At 51.2% G+C, this 18,099-nt stretch overlaps 2 long non-coding RNA genes across 2 annotated transcripts; one reads left to right on the top strand and one right to left on the bottom strand.

Moving 5' to 3' along the window:
• Positions 1-4,501: 4,501 nt before the first annotated feature.
• Positions 4,502-6,599, bottom strand: LOC113627620 (uncharacterized). Its single transcript, XR_003435624.1, has 2 exons — positions 6,493-6,599; positions 4,502-4,599 (listed from the first exon to the last, which is right to left on the bottom strand). It is a non-coding gene; the product is annotated as an uncharacterized LOC113627620 (long non-coding RNA).
• A 169-nt stretch (positions 6,600-6,768) lies between these two features.
• On the top strand, positions 6,769-15,843 carry LOC113627621 (uncharacterized). The gene is made up of 2 exons (XR_003435625.1): positions 6,769-7,023; positions 13,081-15,843. It is a non-coding gene; the product is annotated as an uncharacterized LOC113627621 (long non-coding RNA).
• Positions 15,844-18,099: the final 2,256 nt, after the last annotated feature.

Here is an 18,099-nt window from a genome sequence, read left to right on the forward strand (position 1 = left end):
GCAAAAGAGGAAACTGAGGCACAGGAAGTAGATGATCGCCCAGGAAGCGGGCCAGATTGGGCTCAGGGATGATTGGACCTGGAACAGCCCTAGGAGGGATTCCGCTGAACCCTGGTTTTTAATGGACAGAGAGGCTGCTGCCCTGAGTGGGAAGGATCTTGCCCAGTGACACGCAGTCAGAACACAGGAGAGCTGTGAGGGAACCCAGATGGGAAGCCGTACCCCCTTAATACTCACAGTGAACCTCAGCCCCTAGTAGATTTTCCTGAGCTAGAGGGCGGCCCTCAGAGTGAGTCCATGGCCTCAGACGCGGGAATGGGCTGCAGTCAGCTTAGCTGCTTACCTCGCTCGCCACCTGTGTCCCAGCTCTGCGCTCAACGTGGACGTGGGTGTTAGAGGTCTGGTTCCTCCAGTCAAGTGGGGTTTGTTTGGCGGGGCAGAGCTGAGGTGGGTAAGATTCGAAAAAGCATCCCTTTTCTGTTCAGACAGACCTGGGTTCTAATCCGGGTCTCTGTCACTACCAGCTGTGTGACTTTGGCCGAGTCATTTAGTCTCTCTGGCCCTCATTGTGTCACGTGTAGAAAGTAAGATTGTTGGGAGAACTTAGTGAAATAAGTCTAGACACCGAGCCTTACACTGAAGGCATCTGAGAGAGATTACATCGAGGGGAGGCTGGTAGGGGTGCAAACTAGAAGGCTTCCGAGGGTAGCTGGGAGGGAGATGAGCTCCATGGCTGGGGGGAGACAATAGGGAACGGCAAAGCTTGTGGCTGACCCAGCAAGGTCAGACTCTATCTAGTGACAGTCAAAGTCACTGTCACCCGCAGCAACGCAGGGCCAGTTCTGCCCCACGGAGCTCCCTCTACTGCATATAGATCCCAGCCTTGGGCCACTAGGCTGCGACCTCCTAAGTACAACCTGCTCTCTTCCCAGATGGAGAAACGGAGGTCCAAGCAGAGGAGAAGGGTGCGTCTGCTGCTAGCTATCAGTCATATAACTAAAACCGTCATTTTAATAAAATACAAAGACAAAGGAGCCCTTGAACTTGGCACATGAGAACCTGAGGGGAAAAAGCTGGAAATAAGGAATGCTGGGTTTCATCTATCCCTTGGACTTTTAAAAGTTTCCTTCCAATGAAACAACACGATGAAGCACAAAACTGGCTTCTTTCCACCACCTTTCTTTCTGGCCTTCAAACCTCTAACTTATCCAAATAGAGCAGACCGCGCATTACGTAATACTTGTTTATATTTTTCTTAAACTAGCCAGTGGTTTTAGAGCTTATGATCGTGCTAAGATTAGTTCTGTATATTTCCATCGCCCTTGGATTTCCTCTACAACCCCACTGGATTTTGCTGTGGTCCTTCATGGTTCGTGGAAACTCCCCATCTTTGCAGGGCGCAGAGATCATGAGGGATTTGGGCTTCTGCAGGGTGGGGACAGTAAATATTCTGAGTGGTCTCAGGGCCAGAGGCCGTGGCTTCTAGTCCTGACAGGGCTGCTTCTGTCCACTTGGCCTTGGGCAAGCATCTTCGTGTCCTGGGGCCTCATTCTCACCAGCTGTATAAATCGGGGCAGGGGGGGATCTAAATGAGGTCCCTGTGTACCAACGCTGGATTTTTAATTAGAGGGGTATCTGGCTTTTGTGAAACAACATGGACTGAGACTTCCCATGGGGGATGGGATGCGGTGCCCTTCTGCTGAGAGGGCTGCTGGCCTTAAGAAGGTAACAAGGCTGGTGTGGAGCTGCAGCTGGGGTGAGCACATCCCTGGCTCCCACCCAGTCCATCTGCCAGGGGGTTACATCACCTACTCTGGCTTCCTCCTTTCACAGTAAACGGCTTGAGACCAGGAAAGGGTCAGGGCCTTGCCCAGGCCACACAGTGAGTCAGCGATAAAGCTGGCTTGAGCAAGCCTTGGTTTTCCCACCACTCGAACTACAGATGGGACAGTATGTCACCAGGTCTCAGACCCTGTAAATGTCAGAGTTAGGTCCTGAGGACTCTGACGTTAACCTTGAGCCCCTGTTGGTTTCATTTTGCCTCTCAGTCTGTTCCTTACAACTTCGGGGGCCTAAGACTTCTCTCTCCTCACCCTTCTGTCAAAAGCAGCACCCCACACCCCCCAAATTCTAGTGCGGGAACCAAATGGAGATGAGAACGTAAATGGTGACGTGCCCAGAGGTGTAGGGACCACATTTTAAACCAATAGAACGAAGATGTCACAGTGACACTTCTGGAATCAGGGGCAGGTCAGGGAGAGTAAAGTGAGCTGTCCCTTTGCCTAATCTCATGCCACTTCCCCCAGGACATAAAATGAGTGACCAAGAGCAACCTAGTGGGGTCCAGGGAAGCGACTGTGGCCTAAGGTCACAATCTGTTGACACTTGGCACTAAATAAGCCCAGGTGTGACCCAGCCCCGCCACTTACGGGCAAGTGGCCTTGGGCAAGTGACTTCACTTCTTTGAGCCTCGGCTTCCTGTAAAGTGGAGAAAAGAATCTCTTGAAGGGCAGACGTGAGGAACGAACAAGGCGATGGGTGGGCGGGCACCGAGCGGGTGTGGAAAGCCTCCCCGTACCTGCGCACAGGTAGGATTCAGGCTTGAGAACTGGCAGATCTCTTCCTGGCCGGTTGGCACACTACCCAGGACCAGAGAGGGGAATGCTGATGAGCAAAGAATGGCCTCTGAGTTTGGGGTATGTTCATTTCAATCCTCCAAGCAAATGGTATTTACCATCGGCCGCCTCCTTATCACCACACTGAGTAAACAGCAGGCCTTCCTTATCATTTCTTCATTTGATTTCTTCATTTTATAGATGGAGAAATTGAGGACTACAGAAGTTAAGTAAATTACGGAAAATCACAGAGCTGGTTGCTTACAGAACTGAATTTTTTTTTTTTTTGGCCGCACCGCACGGCCTGCGGGATCTTAGTTCCCGCGCCCCCCTGCAGTGGAAGCACGGAGTCTTAACCACTGGACCGCCAGGGAAGTCCCTACAGGACTGAATTTAATCCTAGGTATTTCGACTTCTGAGTCTGGCATTTAACCCTTCTCTGTGTATACAGCTGAAGGCAGAGGCCTTGGAATAGAAAACTCAGAGGTGGCCTGGCTAAATAAAGAGGGGCAACATCGCTCTGTGGCTAAGATCAGGGGCTACGAGGCCAGAATGCCCAAGGTCAATTCACTATCAGCTGTGTGACCTTGGACAAGTTACTCAGCCTCTCTGAACCTCAGTTTCCCAGAGATGATAAGGGTGTACTTACCCCATGGAGCTATTATGCAAATGAAATAGGTGCAAAGTGCCAAGAACTGCCCGGCAGGCAGTCAGCTCTCAGGAGGCATCAGTCGTTACTGATACTGTGAAACTTTCGGAACCCTCTCGGGGAGTCTGATTGCCTTGGCCTTGGTCATCTCTGTAGGCCCCATCTCCCAAAACCAATGGTGGAAAAATCATATTGCTTCCTAAACTTCAGGGATCAAGGCTAGTGGGAGTGGGGTGGGGTCAGGAGGGCAAAGGTTATCTATCCTTTGACCAAAAGGACAGAGAGGTTGAGCAACTTTCTAGGGTCCCCCAGCATGAGAGGGGGCTCAAGGCCAGCCCAGGCTTCCCATTCCCCAGCTGGTGCCTGAGGCCAGAGGGAACCATGTTGGCAGTGGACCTGGGGTCCGGAGCGGGGATTCTGGAACGAGGCGGCCTGAGCTTGAGCTTACATGGTGTGTGATTGGGAACAAGGGATGAGCCTCCCTGTCCTGGATGTCCTCGTCTGTAAAAGGGGAGCGCCATGGTAAGCACCTCAGAAGATGGCCATGGGGCTTCAGTAGAGCTGCCTGGCCAGAGCGAGGGCTCAGGAATACAGCTCAAAGCCCCCCGATGATGGTGCCCGTCCCCAGCTTCCCATCTTCTGCTGCGTACGAGGACGCCCAGAGGCCCACAGTGCACGGGGGGCCCAATTTGGTACCTCCAGGCTGAGACCTGGTGCGGTCCTGTTCTGGGCATTTCGGGAGAGGATGGAGGCCTGAGGAGCAGCTGAAACTCTGGGCTTCTGGTCTGGCTTGGCCCCCCTACCAGGTCCCTGCGTGAGCCTGGGCTTCTCACTGTCTCCCTCTGAGCCTTATTTTTCTCATCTGTAGAAGCGGAAAAAGATACACACCCGAGGAGTAGGGGAGGTGCTGAGACCTACAGAAGACAACCTACGGGAAAGACACAGAAGCTGTGCAGCAGAAACGTACTCCTTCCTCGGTCCCGGGACGCCAGAGCCAGCCCCCCGTTTCCACTTCTGCCCACAGAGGGCCAGTTTAATCACCGAGAGGTATTGGGGAGGCCCTGGACAGGCTTGGGGAGCAGGAAAGGACCCCCAGGGCTGCTGTTACTATGACAACAGGAGGCCAAGCCCCAGCCCTCTCCATCCTCCCTGCAGCCCCAGGGCCTTTCCCGGGTCGCGCAGGGACCCGGAGGCCTCTCTGGAGGCTCTTGCCAGTGGAAGGCATACTTACGATTCACTGTCCCAGGTCGGGGCTGGTGACCACAGCTGGGGAGACAGAGCCCTGTCCTTGCCTGTATTTAAGCAGTGGATCCAGAGGGACGATGTGGGAGGCTGCTGGTGAATATTAACCAAGGTCACCCCAGTTATCAGAGGAGTAAACAGGGACTAAGCTCACTGACTCGACACTGAGCCCCTGCCCACGCCGCCTGTCTGTGCTCCTCCTGGGCGGCGTGCGGCCCTCTGTTCCATATACCAAAGGGAGTCTTTGTGCCCAGCTCATAAACGACAGCATCTGTCTCCAAGCTGGGGTGGCATGTGACTCACGCCCTTCGGGATGGCATGACTCTGCTGGCCGGTGCTCCCACTGGGGAGTTCTCAGTGGCTGCCCCACTGGTAGCAAGAGCTACCATTTAGAGAGCTACCTTGAAATGCCCACTGCTGAAGATGCAGGGGGTGAGGTAGGTGATGAGTCCAATTGGCAGATGGGGAAACTGAGGCCCAGGGTGAAAGGCTGCTCATCCACCCAAAGTCACCAAGCCAGATACAAAACCTCTCTCGACTTCCCTGGAAAGAAAATGGGGCTTCACCGCTGTTGACACAGCCGCTTAAGGCTGGTCTGGGTGGCCGTGGGCAGAGGCCAGGAGGCAGAGAGTCAATCTAAGAAGAGCTGTGCAGCCTCAGGCAAGCTGCTTCACCTCTCTGAGCCACGAGGTATTTTTGTTTGCAGCGTAGGGCTTTGGAGGTCCCACTTCCTGGCACAGTTGTCAGTGATACACAAGATCACTTATGTAAAGCGCCGGGCACACACTAGGCTCTTGATTTTGGTCTGCACAGCCCTCTGTTCAGACCTTCTCTCCAGGCTTCTCCGGGCAGGAAGAGGCTCAGTTCCTGGCCAGCCTCAGGCCCACGTCTGTTTCCACTGGATGCGGCTCCCGGCAGACTAATGCGATCCACAGGCTGTTTGAATTTTCCTTGGGACTGTTGCTCCGTGCAGGAGCTCCTGCAGGCTTTTGGGGGCACTGGGGGTGCTTGGAGGTGTTGATGCAGGGTTGAGGCCAGTGGGGCCCTACTTGACCCTGATCCATTTAAAAACCCAAGGCGGTTGGCCTCACACTGTGTGCACCGCCCCACGCCCCCTTGGCACGCAGTGGATACTTATTTGTTGAGTCAGTGGACAAGCACGTCTTTGTCCTTCTCTCATTCCCCCGGCCCCAGCTGTGGGACTCCGCCAGGTGAATAGCCTGTAGGCTCCTCTAGCTCACAGGGTCAGACCAGGGAACCCAGGGCCCCCATTCATTGGCTGTGTGATCTCAGGCAAGCTGTTTAACCTCCCCGTGCCTCAGTTTCCCCATCTGTAAAATGGGGATGGTGACAGTTCCTACCTCGCTGGGCTGCTGCAAAGACTAAATGCAGCAGTTTCAGGTAAGCTCAGGGCCCAGTGTTGGGGGCGCACGGTGAGCCCCCCGTGATGTTGTCATCCCCATGACAGTGGGTCTCGCGGGTGTCATTCTGGGTGGGCGGCTGGGGCGGAGCTATCCAGGAGCTTCCTCCCAGGACTCCTTCATTCAGTACTGTCAGTACCCCCTGTGAGGGGAGTATGTACCACCCCTCATATAGAAGCAGAAATTAGCTCAGGAAGGGGTGGACTTCCCGCTCCCATACCTCCTCACTCCCCGGTTCCACAGTCTGGCTTCAGAACTCTGATTCTTTCCCCTGAGCTGGCTGAAAGGCCATCTCCCCCAGGGCACTACGTCTGCCCACAGCTTGGAGACCTAGGGTGTGGTGAGGTGAGGCCTACCCTCCATACCTTCTGGGCATTTCTTCCCCTCTCCATGCCTCAGTTTCCCCATCTGTGCAATGGCCTCCTGCCACGCCCGGCTGCCCCTCCCGGCTCTCGCACTGAATGGGCGAAGGCAAGCACCCAGGCTGTCGCCAGGTGCGACAACCCTTTCAGCCCGGTGGCTTGGGGCTGGTGGGAAGGTGCCGCCCCCTCTCCAACCCCCCTACCTTCAATTCCCAGTTCCTGCAGCGGAAGGAACTCCTCCTTCCCCTGGGGCTCCTGGCTGCAGCGTGCAGGCTGTGTGTCCCCGAGTGCAGCGCCCGGGCTCTGCCAGCACAGGAGGAAGAAAGCTCTCGGTGGCCCAGGCAGCAGGTCCGGGAGGGGCGGGGACCTGGGGCAGGAAGCTGCCTTGCACAAAACTGCCAGGAGCCGGGCAGATGACAGACTGCCCTTCACGGCCCAGGCAGTCCTGTGTGTCACCTGCTGTGCCTGCTGCGTCTGGCTGTGTGACCTAGGATCACCCAGTTTCTTTGAGCCTCTGTAGGCAGGCTGGTAGCACCTGCCAGAAAAGATTAACGGAGATGACAGATGTCATCCTTTGGCCCAGAGCCTGGCATCAGGGTCCTGGCAGGGCCACCTGTAGAGGGACGAGACCTGAGCCACCTCTGAAATGCACAAGAAGAGCCCCGCAGAGGCTGAGACAGGACCGTGTGTATGGGGGAGGTGTGCGTCACAGACCCTGGCTGTGGGACGAAAAGGTGCAGGACGTCGGGGGGACTGGGCACTTGGAGGTAGAGTGAAGAAAGAGCAGTGGGGTGGAGATTGGGAGAAAGTGGGGCTCGGGGTTGGGACCTATCCCTTCTGAGGCAAGGACTCCACACTCAGTCCTTCTTGTCTCCCCATCCTCCCACTCCCCTCCCCCCTAGTATTTCATGCTGCGGAGAGCTCCTCTAGACCGGCATCCTGGGAAGGAGGGGTGGGATGATCTGGAAAAATGGGCAAGGACAGAATGCCCAGGGTGGGGGGCACCCAGTGGCCATTCTCCAGGACCCGAACCACAAGCCAAGGTGGAGGAAGTCCTGTCCACTTGGTTACTTCTGGAATTGTCCATTGTAACATCTGGACTGATCCCTGGGACTAAATATATCCTAGGAAGATGCTGTGGGCTGGCTGTGAAAAAGGGGTGTCTGGGAAGACCCTATCCCTGCATTGGCCTGCCGAGAGATGAGAGAGGGATGGAGAGACGCACGAGAGCTGAGGTGTGGGGTCTGCAGCAAGAAGGGAATGAAAGGGAAGGGTGTGCGAGGGGCCCGGGGCAAAGCAGATCAAGGACCAGAGGCCCTGACTGGTCCAGAGAGCGATAGTGAACTTCAGGGATGTTACACCTGTTGGTAGAGTTCCCCAGGAAGTGCGGAAAACAGCCTGTACTGACTGCCCCAGGCACACACACTGACATGTCACATGTATGTCCACAGTCAGATCCCCCCATACTTACTATGGGAGCCCCCCTCCAGGCACCAGCTCCCTTCTTCAGGGGGCAGTGTGGCTCAGTGGTTCAGGCATGGGCTCAGGGTCTGAGCATCTGGGTTCGACCCTCCACTCCACCATTCTCTCTGGGAGATCTTAGCCATTTCACCTCTCTCTGCCTCCATCTCCTCATCTGTGAGATGGACGGTAAGAATGGTCACTTCTGTCAGGATTGTGAAGAGCCAGTGAGATGATAGTACATAAGACTGAGGGTGGCCTCAGGCACAGACGGACCCTAAGTCAATGCCAGCTACTTCTGAGCTTCGATGTCCTGAGCCTGGGAAACCTTTCAGATGGGTCCCAGGGGCTGAGCAGGAGAAAGACTTGGACAGCAGCACATTTGTCCAGGGACACCTCATCAGATCCAAGCTTCTGCTTATCCCCAAATGCTACCAGTCCCCTCTCCTGGGGGCTGGGCTCATTTTGCTTCCTGAGGGCACAGAGCCAGGTGTGGTTAGTGTCTTTCTGAGCACCTGTGACGGGCAGCAGGCCGAGCTGGATGAGGAGTGGTTGGAGCTGGGGTGGGGGGACGTGGATTCAGGGGAGGACCTCGTTTCAGCTCTCCCAGCCTCAGTTTCCTCCTCTGTAAAATGGGCACACTAAGAGCCTCTTTTTTCATATAGTTGTTGTGAGGCTTAAATGTAGGATGCTAGGTGAGGTGTTTGACATCAGGCCTGCTCTGTTAGCATAACTGGCACTGTGTCTGTCTTCTCATAACTTGGTTAAATTAGTAAGGTTAGCTGCATGGTCCAGGTTTTTGAGTCCAGGAAATCGACTGAGTTTGCATCATTAGTTTGTCTCCTCCTAGCATCTTGCAACTTGCAACACCCTGGTGGACGCTTTTTCCTGCTTCCTGTGCACAACCTCTAGGGCTGCTTCCTGTGCACGGTTCAATTCTTGCTTTTTCTGGAACTATTTGACTTACTCACAGCTTCTTGTTTCACTCTTCATCCTTACCTGGAGAAAAAGAAGGCAACTCCACGCACTGTAAATGACAATAAGGTTACTAGAAGGAATAAAACACCCAGCTATTACCTCCTCCCCTACTTGTTAAAATTAGTAAAAGTAATGTTTTTATTCTCACTATTTTTTTCTACACTTTATTTCAACTTTACCCTTTTGAATGTACGGACTATTAAGGCCTTTATGGACTTTAAGCTTTTAGGAGGCTCAACCCATGCTGTTTAACGATAATTAGTATTTCCTTTTGGACAGTCAAGTGGTCACATTTTGGCCGCTAGGAGTCCCTTTAATTTATCTCTTTTCTCTTTTCAGCAGCCCTTGCTGATATCTCAGAAAGCACACACTTGTTTTCTAGCAGTGACACCACGTCCCAGACCCATCTTCTTTTTCTTCTGCCCCAAGACATGGTGTCATTGACCCTCTCTGGGACAGGAAGACAGCAGGGGTGGCAAAGGTCCTTCTGGGCACCACAGGGAGGGCCGGATGTGCAGGAGACCTTGAAGGACTTTGGGACTTGTTTTGCAGAAGTATAAACCCTGAGTGGGTGTCTCAGATAACAGAGAGCAATAGGGCTCTTCCGACTTGCCCAACATAGACCTTGGGTTGCAATGGTTCGATTTACCTTGTTGCCTTCTATCCTGTTGACTTTAAACATTTCTGTTTGCTTGGTTTTCATGAGTCTCTTGCTGCTTTCATGTTACAGTACAACCCCCCAAACTAACTCCAATGTGTGGTCTGTCACTACCCGCATCACATCATAGCTGATCCTTTGTGAGCACTTACTACCTTCCAGCCTCTGTTTTAATCCTGAGTGGTGGGTACCATTAACATTCCCTTAGTACAGATGAGGAAACTGAGGCACAGTTACCGTGATGCTGACAATGAAAGCCCTCAGCCTCGCTGCCTCCTCTGTATCTGTTCATTTGTTCATGTAACTCACTAAGTATTACATATTGATCACCTATTGGCTCAGAGTTTGTGAAGGTGAAAAGATGTGGTCTCAATTGCTCAGAAACTCATAGCCTGGTGGAGGCCCAAGCCCCTGGGAACCACAGAGGCCCTTTCAGATGTCCCGGTGAGGGAGAGGTGGAGATGGGGGATGGGTGTGAGAGAGAAACAGGAGGCAGGAGCAACAGATGAGGGTTGACATTGGGGGTAGGTGGCGGGATGCACGGGCGGACCTCAGGGTTCCCTGGAAGCCCTGCTGGAATCCACATGTCCTGACTTTCTGTTCAGTTCTCTTTCTGCCAACCCTCCCATGCCCCAGGTAGAGTCTCTCCCAACCCCCATGAAAGGAAGTAGCCAAGACTCCAAAGACAGATTCACAGCCGGCTGGCAGGCCCCGGAAAACAGGGGCATATCACAGCATCTCTCTTTTTTTTCCTCTTTTCTACCCCATCTGAGATCTGGGGCTCAGGGCCCCATCACGTCACCCCACTGTCTCCCCTCCTTCCGTGTACTAATCAGATAGCTGAGACCCAGCTTCCCCAGAGACGTTGCTTCCCCGAAAGTCCTCTCCAGTAGGGGCTGTTTATTCTCCAACACACCTGCCATGAGAAGATCCCCACCACTCCCTCCAAACCTTTACTCCCCCAGGAATTATGTAGCCGCCTCCCTGGACAGTCCCACCTTGCCCTAGCCTTATCCCTGACACCCACAGGCCCATCCTACATCACAGGAGAAGGGCGTCTGGGCCCAGCCTGGTCTGTTCTGCATCACTCACCATCCTTGTGGATGGTACCCGCAGCCCCTGGCCCCTCCCTTCTTCTCCTTCTCATCTCCCACGACCTCCTTCACTCCTCTCCACCCACATATGACCCACCTTGACCTTCGATGTCAGGTTGGAGGCCTCTTTTATGAACCTTCGTCTACAGCCCCCTCTTGGTTGCCCCTCTCCCTCTGTCCCTGACCCTAATGGACTGCCACTGTGGACACATGGAGATGGTGTGGTGTCATCTGCTTAAACCTCATGGTCCATCTCTTTGGCCCATTTCTGTCAATACCTTTGTCCTCAATAGAATAGTGTCCCCAGAGATGCCCATGTCCTAATTCCCAGGACCTGTGAATGTGTCACCTTACATGGCAAAAGGGATGTTGCAGATGTGACTAAGATTAAGGATCTTGAGATGGGAAATTACCTTGGATTATCCAGGTGAGCCTAATATAATCACAAGGGTTCTTATAAAAGAGGGGCAGAAGGGTTGGAGTCAGAGAAGCAGACATGACAATGGAAAGACAGGTCGGGGTGTCATGAGGAAGGGGCCTCGGATCCAGAGATGCAGGTGGCCTCTAGAAGCTGGAGAAAGCAAGGGAAGGAATTTTCTTCCAGAGCTTCCAGAAGGAATTTAACTCTGCTTCCACCTTGATTTTAGATTTCTGACCTCCAGGACTGTAACATAATAAATCTGTGTTGTTTTAGGCAAGTAAGTTGCGGTAATTTGTTACAGCAGCAACAGGACACTCATACAACCTTCAGCTCCCTTTGTTTTTCCTTTGCTCCCACCCAGCAAACCCTAACTCTCCATCCATCTAGTCACCCTCTGTCCCCTCCCCTTCCCTGGTACTGTGGACCACAGCTTGAACCCCGACGCTGGCTTCTTGGTGCTGTCGCTTCCACCGCCCGGCCCGTCTCATCCCCCTGGGCTCATCCCAGCCTCCCCTCCATAGGGGTCGGCAAACAGTGGCCCACAGGCCCGTCTGGCCTGCTGCTTGCTTTCGTACGGCCAGCAAGCCAAGAATGGCTTCTACGTGTTTCAATGCTTGAGAAAAAAAATCAAAAGAAGCATCATATCCTGTAACACACACACAAAATGAAATGAAATTCAGTTCTCAGCATCCACATTTTATGTGTTACTGGGACACAGCCACGCCCGTTCGTTCATTGTCCAACACTGCTTTCATGCTCCCGGGGCAGAGTTGAGTAGTTGTGACAAAAACTGTACGGCCTTCAAAGCCTAAAATATTTACTGTCCGGCTTTCCCGGAACAAACGTGCTGATCCCTGACCGAGACCCCAGTCATGCTCACACCTCCATCTCACTGTCACATTGTCACTGGCCTGGCACTGCCTCCTAGGCTGCCAGCGTTTGCCAGGCTGCTCTCCATCTCGCGAGGGAAACACCTTTCTCTGCCTCCTTGCATGGCTGACACTGTGTGTTCCTCCGCATCCGGGTCCAGGACAGACTCATCGATAAGCCTTCCTGATCCCCCACCTTCATATCCTGGTGTCCCTTCTTGCTGCTTCCACAGTGCTTCATCCACCTCCTTTATAACATTTATCATAATAGCTGACGCTTACTGGGCAGGTCGTGCATGCCAGACACCATCCCAAGCATTTCAGAGAGATGAACTCTTCTTATCCTCACAATATGCCTAATGAGGTGGGTACTTCTGTTACCCCCATTTTACAGATGGGGAAACTGAGGTTCATAGATGTCAAGTAGCTAGCCCCAGGTCACAGAGCTGGGGAGTGGTGCAGGGGAGATTCGAACCAGGCTGTGTGACTTCAGGGCAAGGCACAAACCCCACGGCTCAGCTCTGCCACCAGACTGCGGTTAACTGAGGCCAAGGCCCTGGTCTTTCCATCTCTCTGACTCTGGGCTGAGCACAAAATGGGTGCTCCCAGGGTGCTTGATGAACTGAGTTAAAATAAATGAAGGAGAATAGAAATGGAACGTTTTTGTTTTTGTTTTATCATCAGATGGTTAAGGTGCCTTGTTGGGGTGAAAATGTGAAAACCTTCAGGATGCTAAAAATTTGCATGGGGCATGCAACTTCTTAGATTAAAAAACAAGCAGTTCTTTTGTCTATTTGAGGCCAGTCGGAAGTCATCATCTGAGGACCCTCCCACGTGCCCCCGCCGTGGGAAGGCCGAGGGGAGAGGGGTGGCCGGTTGTCTCTTACAGCCTGGACGTAGAGCCTGGTTGTCCTGCTTGTCATGCCTGGCCTCCCCCATCACCCAGAGCGGCTTCCCCATCTGCTTCCTCCTCTGCCCCACGAGAAAAGGGGAATGGTTCACGGGAGGTCAGCAGAGCGGAGGCTGAGCTGTAATGGTGAAATGCCACCCAGGGAAGGGGATTGCGTCATGCCCGCTGTCCCCTCCTTCCGCTTTCCCTGAGGCTCAGCCTGGCATGTGCGGGGGCCTCTCTTCTTGGCCCCACCTGCCCAGGAGCTGACCCTGCCATTCCCTGCCCCAGCTGCTCACAGCATAATCCCAGCAAAAGCTCCCCATTCACTGCTTGGCTACTGGGTACCATGCACTGTGTACACAGACTCTCATCTTCCCATCAGCTCTGCAGTAAAGATCTTGTTATATCCACTCCGCAGGTGCGGCTTGGAGCATAAATAGACTGAATCCATAAAACCTCTTTCTTGAACCTCTTCTCAATTGCTACCACCTTGATACGTGCCGTGCTCTCTTCCCTTACTTTTTATGTATTTATTTTCACCAAGGTGTTACTTACATGCAGTAAAACCATAAATCCTGAACGTACAGCACAATACGTGTTGACAATTGTGTACTTCTGTGTAACCACCACTCGGATCAACATTAAGGCACAAATCCCTCTGTCCAGGAAGTTCCTTTCCATTTACCTCCCAATCTCCCCCTGAAGGTACCTTCCGTTTGGGTGTTGGTCTCCATAGATTAGTCTAGCATCTTCTAGAAGGGCATGTAAATGGAAGACTACGTTCTGTACATTTTTTGTGTCTTCTGTTCAGCAGCATGTTTTTGAAATTCATCCAAGTCGTTGTTTCTATCAGCAATTTGCTCGTGTTTCTTGCTGAGTACAATTCCATCGTAGGGATGGACCACAATCAGTGTATCTGTTGAGAGGCGTCTGGGTTGTTTCTGATGTTGCCTGTTAGGAATCAGGCGCCTGTGTGGATCCACGTGCACGTCTTTGTGTGAACATGTTTTCATTTCTCTTGGGTGGAACGGCTAGTGATAGGATCTTCCACGTGGAACTTTATAGGGAACTGCCCTCTCTCCCCTCCACCTTCCCCTTCCTGATGTCCAAAAGGCTTCCAGGTTTGGAGCAGAGAAGCAGTTCAAATCCCAGACTTGCCTTTAGGAGCTGAGAACCTGGATCCACTTACTGGTTTCATCTACTCTGTGGAATGGGGATGATTATTTCCCCACCACGGGGTTCCAGGGAGGATTGATTACCTGCGATACCAATCATGAAAAGTCTGGTTCAATAAATATGATTTCCCTTTTTTTTTTCATCCTTGGAGCTGTGCTATGGTGATTTTAACAGCAGGCAACTAGAAATGAAATAATTCAGTGACATGACTGGGAACAAAAACACAGTTGCCCCCAGAATTTAGGCATAATCAATGATTTCCATTCTCCTTACACAGGCTTTGGGGCCTCGTATTCAACCATCCACCTTACAGAGTGTTGGGCAAGTAAGGTAAACACAGCTAGGTCAACACTGCCTCCTGGGAAGAGGGTCTGCACAGAGCAAACAGTGAGGACGTGTGTTTTCTAGGCCTTCCTCTGCCCTCGTCCTCCACCTCTGGCCTCCAGGGGGTAAAGGGGAAGCAGGTGGGGGAGGCTGTGTAAGTGACTCAGCTTCAGGCGCTGGAAACTGAGGGGAAGGGACTCAGGGCAGCGTGGCCTCCTCCCGTGGGCCGGAGCTTCAGGCCTATCAGGGAAGCTGGCACCGTTCAAGGGGTCGAAGGCAAACTCTTTGCGCATGCACGCGTGCACACACGCACGCACACACACACGCGCACACACACGCAGACGTGTTATCCCCATCCCCACATGGGACTTGGGGCTCCCCTTTCTTGTACGCAGAGCTCTGGAAAAATCGTGGTCCTGACACTGCTTGGGTCAGTGTGGACTTTGGCAAGAAGGTGGGATTTGGGGACAGTCAGAGTTGGCTTCAGTTCACTGTGGACAAGTTACTTAACCCCTCATGGCTTCACTGTCCTTATCCGTAAATGGGGATTTTGGTTCCAGGGTCGTAGGGTGACTTTTAGGGTAGAAATCAGTGAATATATGTAAAGGGCTGGTATGTCGTGGACACTCAGTAAATATCGATTCCCCTTCTCTTCCCTCTTGGTCTTTCGGTTTGGTTTGAACATGAGGAAATAAGAGAATAATGCCATTCGCGATACACTGTAGAGGGTAAGAACCTACCTATGTAGCAACTAAAGAATATGCATAGAGGGCTCTGGAAGGAGGCAAACTCCGGAGTATCACCCTGGAATGATGCACACTTACCAGCTGGGGTGAATTTTACTTCCTCTTTCTGCGTATTCCTGTGTGTTGCTGTTTTCACAACAAGAATGGGTGGCTTCTATGACAAAAAATACATCTTCGGTTCTTTATAACTTAACAACCAAACAGAAGGATGCTGTATTCACATAGGTGACAGTTTCTTGCAGGGTCTTTGAAAAACGAGATTGCCCCAAGGACATCTCTTTTACCACTATGGCTTTCTTCCAAATGCCCTACCTCTTGGACGTCTGCCTGATGGAGTGGAAAGGCTTCCATGTGGAGTCAGATGGTACAGGGCTCAATTCTAGTCAACTGTTTACTAACTGCGGGACCTTATGAAAATTACTTAATCTCTGTGAGCCCAGCAATGAAATAGCGATCGTGTCTACTTTGGATTTTTTGGGGGAGCTCTGAATGAGATGCCGGTGTACAGCCCAAGCGTATAGAAACGCCTTAATGAATGCAGTGGCAATTTTCCTCCCATACAATGTTCAGGTCACAGTCTTCGTGGATATTGCCTCTGGCAGCCTCACAACAGCCCTGTGGAACAATCACTGCCTGTTATCATCTCGCTCTGCAGATGAGCAACCGAAACTCAGATAATTTAAGCGACTTGCCCAGTTCTGCCCTGGAACACCAGCAGCGTTCCTCCTTCTCTGTTTGTATGTTACAAGGTATATATTATGCACACTATGGCCACGTCATATTTTGGCTTTGACCCTGGTGCCTGGAGAAGTTGTAAGGTCTGTGTTTGTCGTTCACTTATCCTCTTGCAGTTTGCACCACGTATGTTTCTTCTAATCACAGATTGGAGACCGCCTTCGGATTATTGTTATAGCCTCATTGATAAGGAATGACTCTGGGAAATCCAATATTTTTGCATGTAAAGAACATCTTCAGGGCTTCCCTGGTGGCGCAGTGGTTGAGAGTCCGCCTGCCGATGCAGGGGACGCAGGTTCGTGCCCCGGTCCGGGAAGATCCCACATGCCGCGGAGCGGCTGGGCCCGTGAGCCATGGCCGCTGAGCCTGCGCGTCCGGAGCCTGTGCTCTGCAACGGAAGAGGCCACAACAGTGAGAGGCCCGCGTACCTCAAAAATAAAGCTTCAAAATGCTAAATCGGCACCCATCAAGATCCTTGTTCAGATTTTTTGTCGTAATATCTAATTGTATTGGTCATCTGGTCAGCTAGGCAAGTTGGAGCTGTTCTCCCAAACTGTGGGCAGCCATGACTCACAACAACATATGTGACAAAGGCTTGAATAAGCCTAATGGGCTGATGCATCTCTATTAGTAAAATGAAAAAGTAGTACCTCCAAAGCATGTTTCTTCATTTATTTATAAATTATATACATGTATGACTGCCCTGATGCGTTATTTGCCTTAATGAAACAAATACAAACAGACATTTTAAGGAGGAGATAAAAATATTAATAAAATTTTACAGTATTTTTTCTGTGCTTTAACAGATCCATTGGGTCTATTTGGGTACCCAGGGATTAGGCAGGGAAAGCAATTTATGGCTGCAGAAATCTGGAGCTGGGGCATCAAAAAGTAGGTGACATCACTGGAAATCCACATGGATATTAACATGAACAATGCAAAATGTGACTTTAATAAGTTCTATTTGCTCAAAAATGCATGGACACAGCTTAAATCCAAAGTATAAGGTCGGTCAAATCATTGGGAATATAGATTTGGGAGCCTAATGTATTTTCCAGAAATGTGAGTTGGCCCACTTAAGCCTGACCACAAGTTTTCCTTGCAATTGGTGGATCTGCCATTTCCCAGAGTTTGGGCACAGAGCCTGACCTGCCAGAATGGCTTTGGTACTCGCCCTTTTTGGCCCCTTTCCCTAGAATATTCTCCCCCTGGGTGTCCTCATGGATGGCCCTACAATGTATTGAAGTCATGTCTCAAATGGGCCTCCACAGAGAATGCTTTCCTTGGCCACCCCATCTGAAATATCAGCCCTCCTAATTATGACACAATGTCTTTGAGCTGCTCTGTTTGTCTTCATGGCACTAATCACTACTTGACATTATACTGTATATCTATATTTACATTATGTATTTTATTTGTTAATTGTAATATATATATTTGCTAATTTGTTTATGTCTGTCTCTCTCACTGGGCTATAAGTCTTTTATAAACATGACACATTGGTTTGCCCATTGCTGTATCCTCTAGAACAATAACTAGTACATTGTAAGAGTTCAAAAAAAATTTATTGCATGATTGTACTAGTGGAATTAAACTCTTAAATGCCAATGTAATCAGGCATAATTTGTTTTCAGGATCATACCCTGCACTTAAAACGCAGTTTAATAATTTTGGCACAATCTGAGGTCTGAATTCTAAAGGCAGTTGCAAAAACTTAGAGCACCATTCCCGCTAGAGTGTAGCGTGCATAAAGGCAAAGACCAGGTCTGGCTTGTTCTGTCCTGAGTCCCCAGCCAAGATCACTAACACTAGCTGTTGCAATAACTTCCAAATCGCAGGGTCTTAGCACAGGAATGTTAGGGACCCTTCTCCATATCATAGTTACACCTTCTGGAAACATGGCCTCCACGGGTCAGGGAAAGAGAAAGCAGACACACTAGCTCCTAACTCCATTGGCCTGGAAGCCACACACTTCACTCTGCTCACTGCCCATTGGCCACAGGACCCTCACCTTACTGCAAGGGCAGCTGGGAAATGAAGAAGAACCTGTAGATACTTGTGACTGTTAACATCTTGGCCACATCCAGCCTCTGGTCCAGTGCCTGGCATATCTATCAGAGCCACTGGAGAAATAATTGATGAATGTATTTATAACCTTTAACTTTCATGCATAAACTCTTCTGAAACTGTGACTTGTCTTCTACCCAACACTTTGGTAATTCTTGAGGGTTTGCCATTCTCCTGAGCTCAGGGCAGTTCTGAAATAGGTCTCCAGCTGTGATTTTCTAAGTCATGCCTGTAGATGTAGTGTGAGTTCCTGCATGCCTGAACTCATGAACGAATCAACAAAAAGTGCTCTTGGTACTTTCCCCTGCAACTTTAAGTTCAGTATATTAAACCGTCACACCAGGACAGAACTATACATCTGGGAGCCATTAGGATGCTAACGGGTTGGA

Source organism: Aethalodelphis obliquidens, unplaced genomic scaffold (assembly GCF_003676395.1).
Source record: "Aethalodelphis obliquidens isolate GAN/ISIS:26980383/991018 unplaced genomic scaffold, ASM367639v1 scaffold21, whole genome shotgun sequence".
In the NCBI taxonomy this organism is placed as follows: Eukaryota; Metazoa; Chordata; class Mammalia; order Artiodactyla; family Delphinidae; genus Aethalodelphis; species Aethalodelphis obliquidens.